Below are 12,146 nucleotides of genomic sequence, written 5' to 3' on the forward strand. Positions count from 1 at the left end.
CTTTTTATATCCTTTCACTAGCTTCTATTGTGATGGATGAAATTGCAAGAACAATGGCAGCAGAGCAAATGTCCACGTCAATCTATAAAGAAAGAAGAAAGTAGGTTTACCAGGTTTCCTTTGATGATGACAAGGCATTCTTTTCTCTAGATACAGTGCGCCTTTAACTTTGACAATGTCAGTGACTGAACTAGTGGTCTATCTCAATAGCGACAGGTACTATGGAAAGGGAGAAATTGTGAATAGAACTTCCACTGAATCAATATTAGTCAAGACTTTCAATTTATAGCTCATTGTGATTTCACCCTAGTAACCAACTCAAGCGTGACATTTATATTCTATATAGATTAAACATTACTGAGACGAGACATCCCCTTACTTATAGAACCCTTAAGAAAACTAGTTTTAATGGTGCCACGCAAGCAGTCAGTTCTCTCAGACGGTGAAAATGTGAGGTATGCAAGTAATTTTGCCACTTAATTTGGTTCCGTCACCATGAGACCCCCCAGAAGAATGTTCACTCTGCCCTCGCTTCTCACCTGCTAAGTAATCAGCTAGGCACATGGGAGAGGCTAGCGTTTTCGGCTACCCCTTCAGTGGACACCCCATTTTATCTCTGTCTTCGCAAGCACCTTGTTAGATGTTTAAAGTATTGTTTGATGTTAAACTGCAGCGATTTATATTGCAAAAACCAACTGGGATTGGAGGGATTCTAAGGGATAAAATGAGAACTACTTGGAATACCTGGTCCCTATTCACAATTTGACTGAGAAAGGATTTGTAGTCATTGAACTTGAGTAGGTCAATCTTCTTGGTTTAACAAATATCATTAGAACTGAGCATTTCAGAAGCTAAAAAAAGAACCTTCCTGAGAGAGCCACTAGAAGGCATGGGAAGGAAAGAGCAGTGGCAGCACCCCGGAAACGGGATGGACTCCAAGTTAAGAAGTCATTGGCCTCCAGAGGCCACCTGAACAGTGGTGACAATACACCTAAAGCTAGCCAGAGGGACTTCCCTGGTGGTCCAGTGGGTGGGTCTCTGCGCTCCCAATGCAGGGGGCCCGGGTTCTATCCCTGGTCAGGGAACTGGATCCCGCATGCATGCTGCAGCTAAGAGTTCGCATGCCACAATTAAGAAGTCCTCATGCTGCAGTGAAGATCCCATGTGCCACAACTAAGACACGGCACAGCCAAAATAAATAAATAAAAATAAAATAAAGGGACTTCCCTGGTGGCGTAATGGTTAAGAATCCACCTGCCAATGCAGGAGACACGGGTTCGATCCCTGGTTAGGGAAGATCCCACATGCTGTGGAGCAACTAAGCCTGAGGGCCACAAGAGCCACAACTACTGAGCCTGCATGCCACAACTACTGAAGCCCGCATGCCTAGAGCCCATGCTCTGCAACAAGAGAAGCCACCACAATAAGAAGCCCGTGCAATGCAACAAAGAGTAGCCCCCGCTCGCCACAACAAGAGAAAGCCTGTGCATAGCAACAAAGACCAAACACAGCCAAAAAAAAATAAATTAAAAAACAAAACAAAACAAAAAATAATAAAATAAAATAAATAATATTTAAAAATAAGTAAATAAATAAAGCTAACCAGAGACTCAGCAATAAGGAAGAGTATAACTAGGCTTATCAGGACCTTCAGAAGTATTCTTTATATAGCGACCACAGGATAGAGAAAAGGGTAGAACTTCCAGGGCAGAGAAAGAGGGCCACCAGGAGGGATATTTGGAAAATTAGACCCAGCTGACCTGAAGCCCAGACGATGACTGCTGGATTCAGGGAGCTGGGAATTAGGAGAACCGGAGAGGACCAGGTACCCAGGCTGTTCCGTGGGGCAAATGGGGACCCATGCCCAGGAAGATCCTGGAAGGATCTCAGACTCCCATCAGACCCAGCAACACTGGTCCCCTTCCTCCACCTCATGCTGAGAGGCAGAAGTGAGAGCTTGGAGAATTCCAGGTCTGCAATAATGACAATTGGGCAAATCATGGTTACCTTAGGATAAGAAAATTGTATTCCGCAATTACAAAGAGTGCTGCTAAAATTTCCTTGCACATGTCTCTGAGGAAGTTTTTATAGGTTATGTTCCTAGAAGTATTATTGGGTCATAGGACATGAACATATTTAATGGAACATAGTAATTTGGGGAGCATTAGTACCATCATGATATTGGGTCAATTGATGGGTATAATTTAACTATCGATTTATTCATTTTTACGTCCTTTAATAATTTATAATTTTTTAAATAAAAGAGTTGCACATTTCCATTGTGCTTTAAAAAAACTGTATTCAAAAAAATTGTATTCCGTTAGCTCTCTATTTCTATGCTATTTGTAAAAAATCTATGCTTTTACATTTTCATTTGTGTGTGTGTGGGTGTGTGTGTGTATTTTAAAAAGCTCTTTATGTGAAAGCTCAGTCTGTGTAAAACTGAAGGGAGAGGGATTTTGGCCTTGCTTTGGTTTCAGGGTGGCAGCGGCAAAGATCAATTACTAAAAGCACCATAAATACTGCTCCCCTTTCCTTCAGTCCAGGCTTTTTATTAAGCACAGAAAATGGACATATCTTTATGAAACTCAAGCCTTTTCTAGTTCAGGGTCCCAACCCAACCCAGCGCTCTAGGTGTCCAGATGACTCCCTCCCTCCTTCCCCAATAAAGGTTTTATAGAATTCTAATTTTTACAGGTTTACAAACTCAAGGCAAATGGTAGAGTTTTATTTTACAAAATGGCAATACCTTTACATTAGGAAGGAAGAAAACGGCTTCAGGATCTTATGTCTAGACTTGAAACAGTAAATGTGATTGAAGAATTTAGTGGTGACAACCCATGGATATCAGTCTAGCCAAAGCCCATTTAAGCAGCTTTAAAATGTAGACAGATGGGAATTCCCTGGCGGTCCAGTGGTTAGGACTTGGCGCTTTCACTGCTGGGGCCCGGGTTCGATCCCTGGTCGGGGAACTAAGATCCCAAAAGCCATGCAGCTCAGCCAAAAATGTAAAAATAAATAAAATAAAATAAATGTAGAGAGAAAGCCAATGAGAGAATGGGTAGCAAAGTATACAAAGAAATTAGAAGCCAAAATGGAAACAAAGGTAGGCTTATGCAAACGTGTAGCACACTTTACCTTAAGTCAGGGAAGAGTAAAGGATGAACATACAGTTGAGCCCACCCAGTGCCCAGATCTTAGTTTCTAATACCATTCTCAAATATAAGGAACCAGGACTCCTTGGAGAAATGGCTGATTCTACGACTGGGGCAGGAAATATACACAATAAACTGCCAGAAAGTAAGGAAGTACTATTATAAAAAACAAGAGCAAAAACAAACAAAAACTATCACAATATGGTGGTATGTCAAAGCAACAGAGAAGTCAACTGAAAGAGCTTCCAATGGCCAGAGCTAGAAGAATTTGAGTAAAAAAAATAAAGTAGTATGGGATTATAACCCAGAGTATGAAATCAATATCCATAAGGCCATACTAATATAAATAAATGATTGATTAAATACATAGGGAGAAAAGACAAACCTCCGACGCAGGAAAATCCTGAATAACTCGTGTAGGTGCTCTACCCTGAAAGGAGGTGGAGGATAACTCCTCATTCCCTAAGTGTAGGTTGCTCATAGTGACGTCTGTCCAAAGAGTACAGTATAGAAAGGTGGAAAAAAAGAGGCACTTCAGGAGGAGGAAACTGGCAAACAAGTTCATCTGGTGATCAAGGTCAACATCACCAATGATACAAGGTGATGAGAATAGCACTTCACCTTTGTGGTCTTTCTCTCCAAAACCCACAACCTCAGTCTAATCATGAGAAAAACATCAGGCAAATCCCAACCGAGGGACATTCTAAAAATACCTGACTAGTATTCCTCAAAACTACAAGGTCACCAAAAACAAGGAAAGTCTCAGAAACTGTCACAGCCAAAGGAGCTTAAGGAGGCATGACAACTAAATGTAATGTGGTATCCTGGATGGGATCCAGGGCCAGAAAAAAGGACATTAGGTTAAAAAACTAAGGAAATCTGAATAAACTATGGACTTATAGTCAATGATAATGTATCGTATGGGTGCATTAATTGTAACAAATGTACCATCCTAATGTAAGTTGTTAATTATAGGAGAAACTGAGTGTGGGATATATGGAAACTTTCTGTACGACTTTCTCAATTTTTCTGTAAGTCTAAAACTGTTCTAAAAATAAAGTTTATTCTTTTAAAAAATGCAGTAGGAAAAAAAAATGCAGTGGAGGGATTCCCTGGTGGTGCAGTGGTTAAGAATCCACCTGCCAGTACAGGGGACACAGGTTTGAGCCCTGGTCCAGGAAGATTCCACATGCTGTGGACCACAACTACTGAGCCTATGATCTAGAGCCCGCAAGCTACAACTACTGAAGCCTGCACGCCTAGAGCTCGTGCTCCACAACGAGAAGCCACCGCAATGAGAAGCCCACACACCACAACGAAGAATAGCCCTTCCTGCCGCAACTAGAGAAAGCCCGCATGCAGCAATGAAGACCCAACATAGCCAAAAATAAATAAAATAAATTTATTTTTTAAAAAATGCACTGGAATTCAAGAAAAATGTAGACACAAATCAGAGTAGTAACAGGTTCATGACAGGTCTCAAAGGGGGAAGGTAAGTGTGTTAGAGACACTTTTAGTAGTAGTTGCCCAAGGATCTGACTTTTCCTCAGTTTACCTTGATGGCCACTGCTCTTGCCTCTGCCCCCATATCTAACTGTGTTCCCAACCCCACACGTGCAGGCTCTTTCTGGATCTTCCATCCTTTTTCAATTGCCCAGAGAACATCTCCACCTGGATGTTCCATAGGTACTACAAAATCAGCTTGTCTCAGAACAAATCAGTGACCCTCATTATTTCCTAGCCTGTGTAACTGTACCACCACCCACCTGCATCTGTTCTGCCCAGCCTCATGCCTCAAGATTCTGCCCCATAAGCGTAAGAGAACATCTGTGTGTTATGAGCAGGCTTCCCAAAACTGGTTTCTCAGTGCCCCATTGAATCGTTTGTACTTTTTCCTATCTCAGGCCACTTCTATTATGAGCTCTCCCTCATTCTTTGGTTCCTTTTTGCCTGGCCTCTCCACCCAGGAATCTCAGCTCCTAGCTTTGACCTCCAGTCCTTGACTTCGATAAATATCTCATTCCTCTGTCCTGGCATCTCCTAGAACTGACAGACCAGTGACAAACCCTTTATTGACATCACATCTCTGGGACTGGCTGTGGTAGGCTTCCTGGAAGATGATTCCCAATGGTTTTTTTGGGTAATCCTCTCCCCTTCAGTGTAGACTGGGCATAGTGTCTCACTTCTAACAAATAAAATACAGCAAAAATGATGGGATATCATTCCCAAGATTAGGTTACAAAAAGACTGTGGCTTCCATCTTCTGAGGGAAGTCAGCTGTCATGTTCTGAGCTGTTCTACAGAGAAGCCCACATGACAAGAAACTGACGTCTCAGCCAACAGTCAGAGAGGACCCGAGGTCTCTCAACAGCCATGGGAGTGAGCTGGAAGGTAGATCCAACCCCTTGTAGGGCCTTGTAATGACCGCAGCCCCAGTCAACAAATACACTGAAGCCTTGTGAGAGATTCTGGACCATAGGCAGCCAGCTAAGCTATGCCCAGATTCCTGACCCCAGAAACTGAGATAACTGGGAATTCCCCAGCAGTCCAGCATTCAGGATTCAGCAAGTCCCTGGTTGGGGTTTATCAGACCCTCAAGGTGCCTCCCAGAGTCTCCTGGGAAAGCTGTAAGGTGTAAAAGTGGCAAGCTGGGGCTCCGCCAAGATCACCACCACCTAGTCTGTGTGCTGAACTCATCCACAGTCTCAAAACCACCTCCGAGGCTCAGCTACTTTGAGTGACTTGTCCTACCCTGGCTGCTGCAGCTCCCCTGCTGGGCATCAGCACTTTACAAACTGAAGCTTGTAAGGCTTCCTGAACTAGGATATGGTCAGGCATTTGGATAATAATTCATTTGACAGTTTTCCTTTCTCTGGAAACAGGTTCAATACATGGGTGGCACCCAGGGGTCATTTCTGTCTCTCCCCTCCCTGCTCCAGGCTGGGGCCTGCTGACAGCGTTTGACAGATGGTCCAGCCTAGAACAGTCACGTTTTCCTGCCTGTAAATCTGGAGCATTCAATGAATCAATATCAAGCCTGAGGGCTTGGGGAGCAGAATCCAGAGTATTGCCCTAGAGAAAGTGTCCATGACCTCTAGCTGCCAAGGTCCCTGTAGCTATGCTAGTTCATATTCTTTCCAAGACTTGATTACTTAGCTCCTATATTTCAGTTCTAGAGAAGCTTTCCACTAAACTCCCAATGATATTTTCTTGTAACCAAAATAACCTTAATTAACACGAACTTCAACAAATATTTATTGGGCACCTTTTATGTACAGTTACTGTGCTAGATTCTGGGAATTTGGGGGTACAAAGATGAGTTTTTAATTAGTCTTTACCCTAACGGGGTTCATACTTCAACCTATATTCTTTGAACTTGGCCTCAAAATGCTAAGTGTAAAAAAAAAAAAAGAAAGAAAGAAAAAGGAAGAAAGAAAGAAAAAGGGAATTCCCTGGGAGTACAGTGGTTAGGACTCTGCACTTTCACAGCCAAGGGTATGCGTCAATCCCTGGTCAGGGAACCTGCAAGCCACTCAGTATGGCCAAAAAAGGAAAAAAAAAAAAAAATGTGGGCTGACACAGGGTCTTTTTCTCCCTCCCTGCTGCTGGAATCTGGACAAGGCAAAGACCCTGCTTCAACCAGGGAGATAAGGTAAGCCAGAGGAGATGGAGGAGCCACAGGGGGAAATAACCTGGCCCCTAAATGACCTCAAGAAGCAGAGTTACCTAAAAAAAAAAAAAAAAAGACAAAGTTACCTGCTGACCTAAACACTCATCTCTGAGGTTATATAAGAGGGAAATCAGCTTCTCTGATCTTTAAGCCACGGAATTTGGGGATTCTCTTTCGAGTTGTCATTTAGAAACCCCCTCTCCCACAACTAATACAATCACCTCTCCATTAACAGAGATACTGTGTGATCATGGCCTGAGGTGGCCATCCTAAGATACTTCCTCAGCCAGGGCACGCTGACTAGCAAAGATGATCATGGTTCTAGATTGGAAACTCTTGAAGGCATCAAAGATACAGAACGGTTCCTGGGTTTTGCAGACTATACCTCTGGTCTGATTCCTCTCTTTCCGACAACTTCCCTTTGATTGGTCTCCGGAAAAAAAATAAAAAAGCTTTCTATTCACCTGGAATGGTTGCAACCATCATTTGGGGAAGTTTAAGACCCTCTTCACCCTGTTTCTGTCTGCACATACCCTCATCCACGATTTATACTAAAGATAGATGCATCCAGTCTTGAGGTGGTGCTACATTCTCTCAGAATCTGTAAGCACTAAGGCCCTACCTAAAACCTTGTATTTTGGCACTGGTGGAAGAGAAAAAAAATTTTTTTTCTGGTTATTATTATATATAAAAAAGAGACACCTGCAGTAAGGCCACCTTCCAGGTCTGAAGGCCAACTTTCAACCTGAAGGCCCCAATACTCTAGGACATGCAATTGAATTACCAAAGCCTGAACCCTCTTGGGTCACTTGAGGGTGAGGCATGGCAGATGCATGGAGTCCTATTCCTTCTGCATTTCAATTTCAACCTCTCCTTTGCCACAGAGAAAGAACTGCCATGTCAGTCCATGCTTTCCCAGGTAGCCTGAGTACCCAGGACTCCAAATGCCACCTGAAGAAGTCCACTGCCAGATAACCCCACCCAGACCTAGAAATCATTGCTCAGAACCAACACCAATCTGATAACCAGGAGCTCCATCATCCAGACACAGCCCCAGAGAAAAGCAGGTGCAGGGGTGGCTGCCAACTCCCATAGCTGGTTGTTTGCCTTCCGGGGGTGAGGCCAGGATTCATGGTTCTGCCTGTGTCCCACCGTTCTCTGGAGGCCTCCAGGGTCCTGCCAAGATGACTAACGCATACCTTGGAATGTCTCTCGGCCCTGCCAATACTCAGTGTGCTCTGCCATGTGAATCCAGAGAAATGACAGGCACCCTGAGGACAGCCGTATTCATCCTCATCTCTGGGCACCCTGGAAGATGGCCTGTGCTAGAATTTGTTTCCAAACCCCCATTATGCCTGGACGATGATTTGTTCATTTTGTTCGTTCTTCTATTTAACATTTATTCAGAAATTCCTATGTACTAGGCACGGTTCTATTGTCTGAAAATAGAACAAAAAGAAGTCACTGAACAAAAGAACAAAATGAAGTTACCGTAGCTTGGGAGTTTACATTCTAGTGGAGAAAGGAAATGATACATTAAAAAGTAAGTATAGGGAATTCCCTGGCGGTCCAGTGGTTAGGACTCCAGCAATTCACTTCCAGGGCCCAGGTTCAATCACTGGTTGGGGAACTAAGATCCCATAAGCCATGCGGTGCAACCAAAAAAAAAAAAGTAAATATACAAAATACCTGCCAGTACTCCTCACAACTGTGAAATAAAACTTAGTAATAATTTTCTTAAAGTAAGCATACAGTATGTTAGATGCTGATGAGTGCTGCGAAGAAAAAGCAGGGGCACAGTGGTAGGTGCTCTTTTAGTTAGGGTGGTCAAGGAAGGCCTCTGCATTCAGCAGAAACCTCAGTGAAGGAAAGGAGTAAAGTGTGAGGATTTCTGGAGAAGAGGGAAGGAGTGCAAAGGCCTTGAGGCAGGAACATGCTTAGCGTGTTGGAGGTATACAGAGACCTGCTTAACTATGTCTCCTGTTGGTCATTCCATCTGCCCCTCCCTTCCTTCCTCCCTCCCTTCCTCTCTTCTCTTTCTCCCTCCCTTTCTTCCTTCCTTACCTTCTTTACTGAAAACGTGTCTTAATGTTCAGAGTGGAAGGAGAACGGCTTGATGTGGTCCTGAGACCACACTCATGTGCAGCTATGAACCCTTTAAGGCATAAGTCCTTTTGACCTCCAAGGTGTTGTAGGTCGACAGAGACAATACAGGCTTGAAGAGCCCAGAGAAGGTACATTAACTCAAAGTTCAACCTTCTCACGTATTTCAAACAATTTTTCTTTTTTATAAAAAAGTCCTGTTTTTTGGGACTTCCCTGGCAGTCCAGTTGTTAAGACTCCGTGCTTCCACTGCAGGGGGCACACGTTCGATCTCTGGTCAGGGAACTAAGATTCCGCATGCTGCACAGTGCAGCCAAAAAAAAAAAAAAGTGACTTTTTTTTTTAAGACAAATTTTTAAAATATTTATTTATTTGTTTATTTATTTATTTTGGCTACACAGGTCTTAGTTGCAGCATGAGGGATCTTCCTTGCAGCCTGGGGACTCTTAGTTGTGGCATGCATACGGAATCTAGTACCCCAACCAGGGACTAAACCTTGGCCCCCTACACTGGGAGCATGGAGTTTTACCCACTGGACCACAAGGGAAGTCCCAAAGTGCTGTTTCTTGATAAATAAAATGTCAGTATTCTCTTGTGGAGTCCCAAGACTTCCTCTCCTCTGCTTCTTAGGGCCACATTCTCAGCAGGAGTTTGTAATGCCCAATTACTATCACTACATGTTAAAGATCCATCCTTCCATGAGATAGCATGGGCTTTCTCCATGGTCCCATGACTCTCTGGACAGCACATATCTTTACAGCCAGCCAAAGAAATTACCTATTTCTCTTGTGAAAAGAGCTTAGTATGAGGAGATAGACCTGGTCATTTGAATCCTGGCTTTCCCTATGATTAGCTGTGTGATGTTAGGAAAATCACCTACCCTCTCTGAGCATCTAAGTTTTTTCATCTATCTTAGCCATTTTCTTTTTTTAAAAAATTATTATTATTATTATTTTTTTTTTGGCTGCATTGGGTCTTCGTTGCTGTGTGCGGGCTTTCTCTGGTTGTGGCGAGTGGGGGCTACTCTTTGTTGCTTCTCATTGTGGTGGCTTCTCTTGTGGCAGAGCACAGGCTTTAGGCGCTCAGGCTTCAGTAGTTGTGGCACGCAGGCTCAGTAGTTGTGGCTCACGGGCTCTAGAGTGCAGGCTCAGTAGCTGTGGCGCACAGGCATAGTTGCTCCACTGCATGTGGGATCTTCCCGGACCAGGGCTCAAACCCATGTCCCCTGCATTGGCAGGCAGATTCATAACCACTATGCCACCAGGGAAGCCCTCTCAGCCATTTTCGATTGTTTTGTTTTGCTTTTTTAAGTAGTGAAGCCATTTAAAAAATGAAAGAGTATGTAAAACTTTAATGTTTAAATAGATAATAGAGGCCCCGGTCAGGTTGAGGCGGAGCTTGGAGAGCACAGAGCTCTACCCACTAGGCCTCCCCTTTTCTCCCCCATGTCTTTTTCCAGGCAGCCCCCAGAGATCTCTGCAAATGGGAACTTCACAGGGCACTGTTTGAAGATTACTGTTCTTATGTTTTGTTGTTTGTATTTTTCTTTTTTTGGCCACGCCACACGGCTTGTGGGATCTTTGTTCCCCGAGCAGGGATTAAACCCCAGGCCCTGGCAGTGAAAGCACAGAGCCCTAACCACTGGACTTCCCAGGAATTCCCTGAAGATTACTGCTCTACCCACAGAAATTACAACTTCACCAGCCCCTGGTCTTGAGCCCTTATGTTCCAGGGCCTCACCTGTTTTTAGGGACCAAGGGCCATATGACAGCCACCTGCCCATGGGCAACTGATGTACAAAAGAGAGAAAGCCCTTTTGCCTTCACCTTGCCTGTATCCCAGTTTTTATTTCCAATCTGAGGACTTGTCAGTTTTCCAAGTGATTGACATGAAGAATAAGTTCACTCATCGGGTGATTTTTACCTCCCACTCTTTCTGTTTCCTTTTCAAGATCTTTTTTCGTTTTTTTTGTTTTTTTGCGGTACACGGGCCTCTCACTGTTGTGGCCTCTCCCGTTGCGGAACACAGGCTCCGGACGCGCAGGCTCAGCGGCCGTGGCTCACGGGCCCAGCCGCTCCACGGCATGTGGGATCTTCCCAGACCAGGGCACAAACCCGTGTCCCCTGCATTGGCAGGCGGACTCTCAACCACTGTGCCACCAGGGAAGCCCCCTTTTCAAGATCTTAACCCTTGTCATTAGGCAGCAGTAGTTTGAGACTGCCCATGTGAAGCATCAGCTGAGTATTTGAGAAGCACCTAAGGAACTTCACCCCTCTGAACTTCCCTTTCAAACAGCTGGGCTTGTCCAGGCTAGGAGAAGAATGGAGATGGGCTGGTCCATGACTATATGGACTAGGAGGCAAAGAAGATCTAAAAGGTCTAAGGGCACTCCACACAATACATCAATCCAAAGGTGTCAGGCAGACAGACAATAACCTCACGATGAGATTACAACCAGAGACAAAAAGATGGAACTGGCTGGCTTGGAAGGAGAGAAGAGGCAGAGTGTAGACTTGCCCCGTTCAGTATGGTAGTGACGAACAACAGGGGACTGCTGAGCACTTAAACTATGGCTAGCCCAAATTGAGATGCACCGTAAGTGTAAAATATACACTGGATTTCAAAGACTTGGAACAACAAAGGGAATGTAAAATATCTCATTAATAATTTTTATAGTGATTACATTTGATCCGATACAATTATAATAGTTCTGTTTGTATTGATTACATTGCTTATGCTGAAAATGGTAATATTTTGTATATACAGGATAACTAAACTATAGTATTAAAATTAATTTTACCTATCTCTTTTTACTTTTATTAATGTGGCTACTAGAAAATTTTTAAATGCATATGTGGCTCACATTATTGGGTAGTGGTAGTCTAGACTCTGGGCCCTAGAGAGATCTCCTGAGGCGGGGAAAGAAAGAAGCAGGGACCTTTTTATAGGAAATCCGAAGTCTTGCCCTCAATAAGGAGACAAATTTTAAGAGAAACACCTGGAGACTTCCCTGGTGATCCAGTGGTTAAGAATCCACCTTCCAGGGCTTCCCTGGTGGCGCAGTGGTTGAGAGTCCGCCTGCCGATGCAGGGGACACGGGTTCGTGCCCCAGTCCAGGAAGATCCCACATGCCGCAGAGTGGCTGGGCCCGTGAGCCACGGCCGCACTTGCGCGTTCGGAGCCTGTGCTCCGCAACGGGAGAGGCCACAAGAGTAAGA

The sequence above is a fragment of the Mesoplodon mirus genome, assembly GCF_964341445.2.
Source record: "Mesoplodon mirus genome assembly, chromosome: 14".
Classification (NCBI taxonomy): domain Eukaryota; kingdom Metazoa; phylum Chordata; class Mammalia; order Artiodactyla; family Ziphiidae; genus Mesoplodon; species Mesoplodon mirus.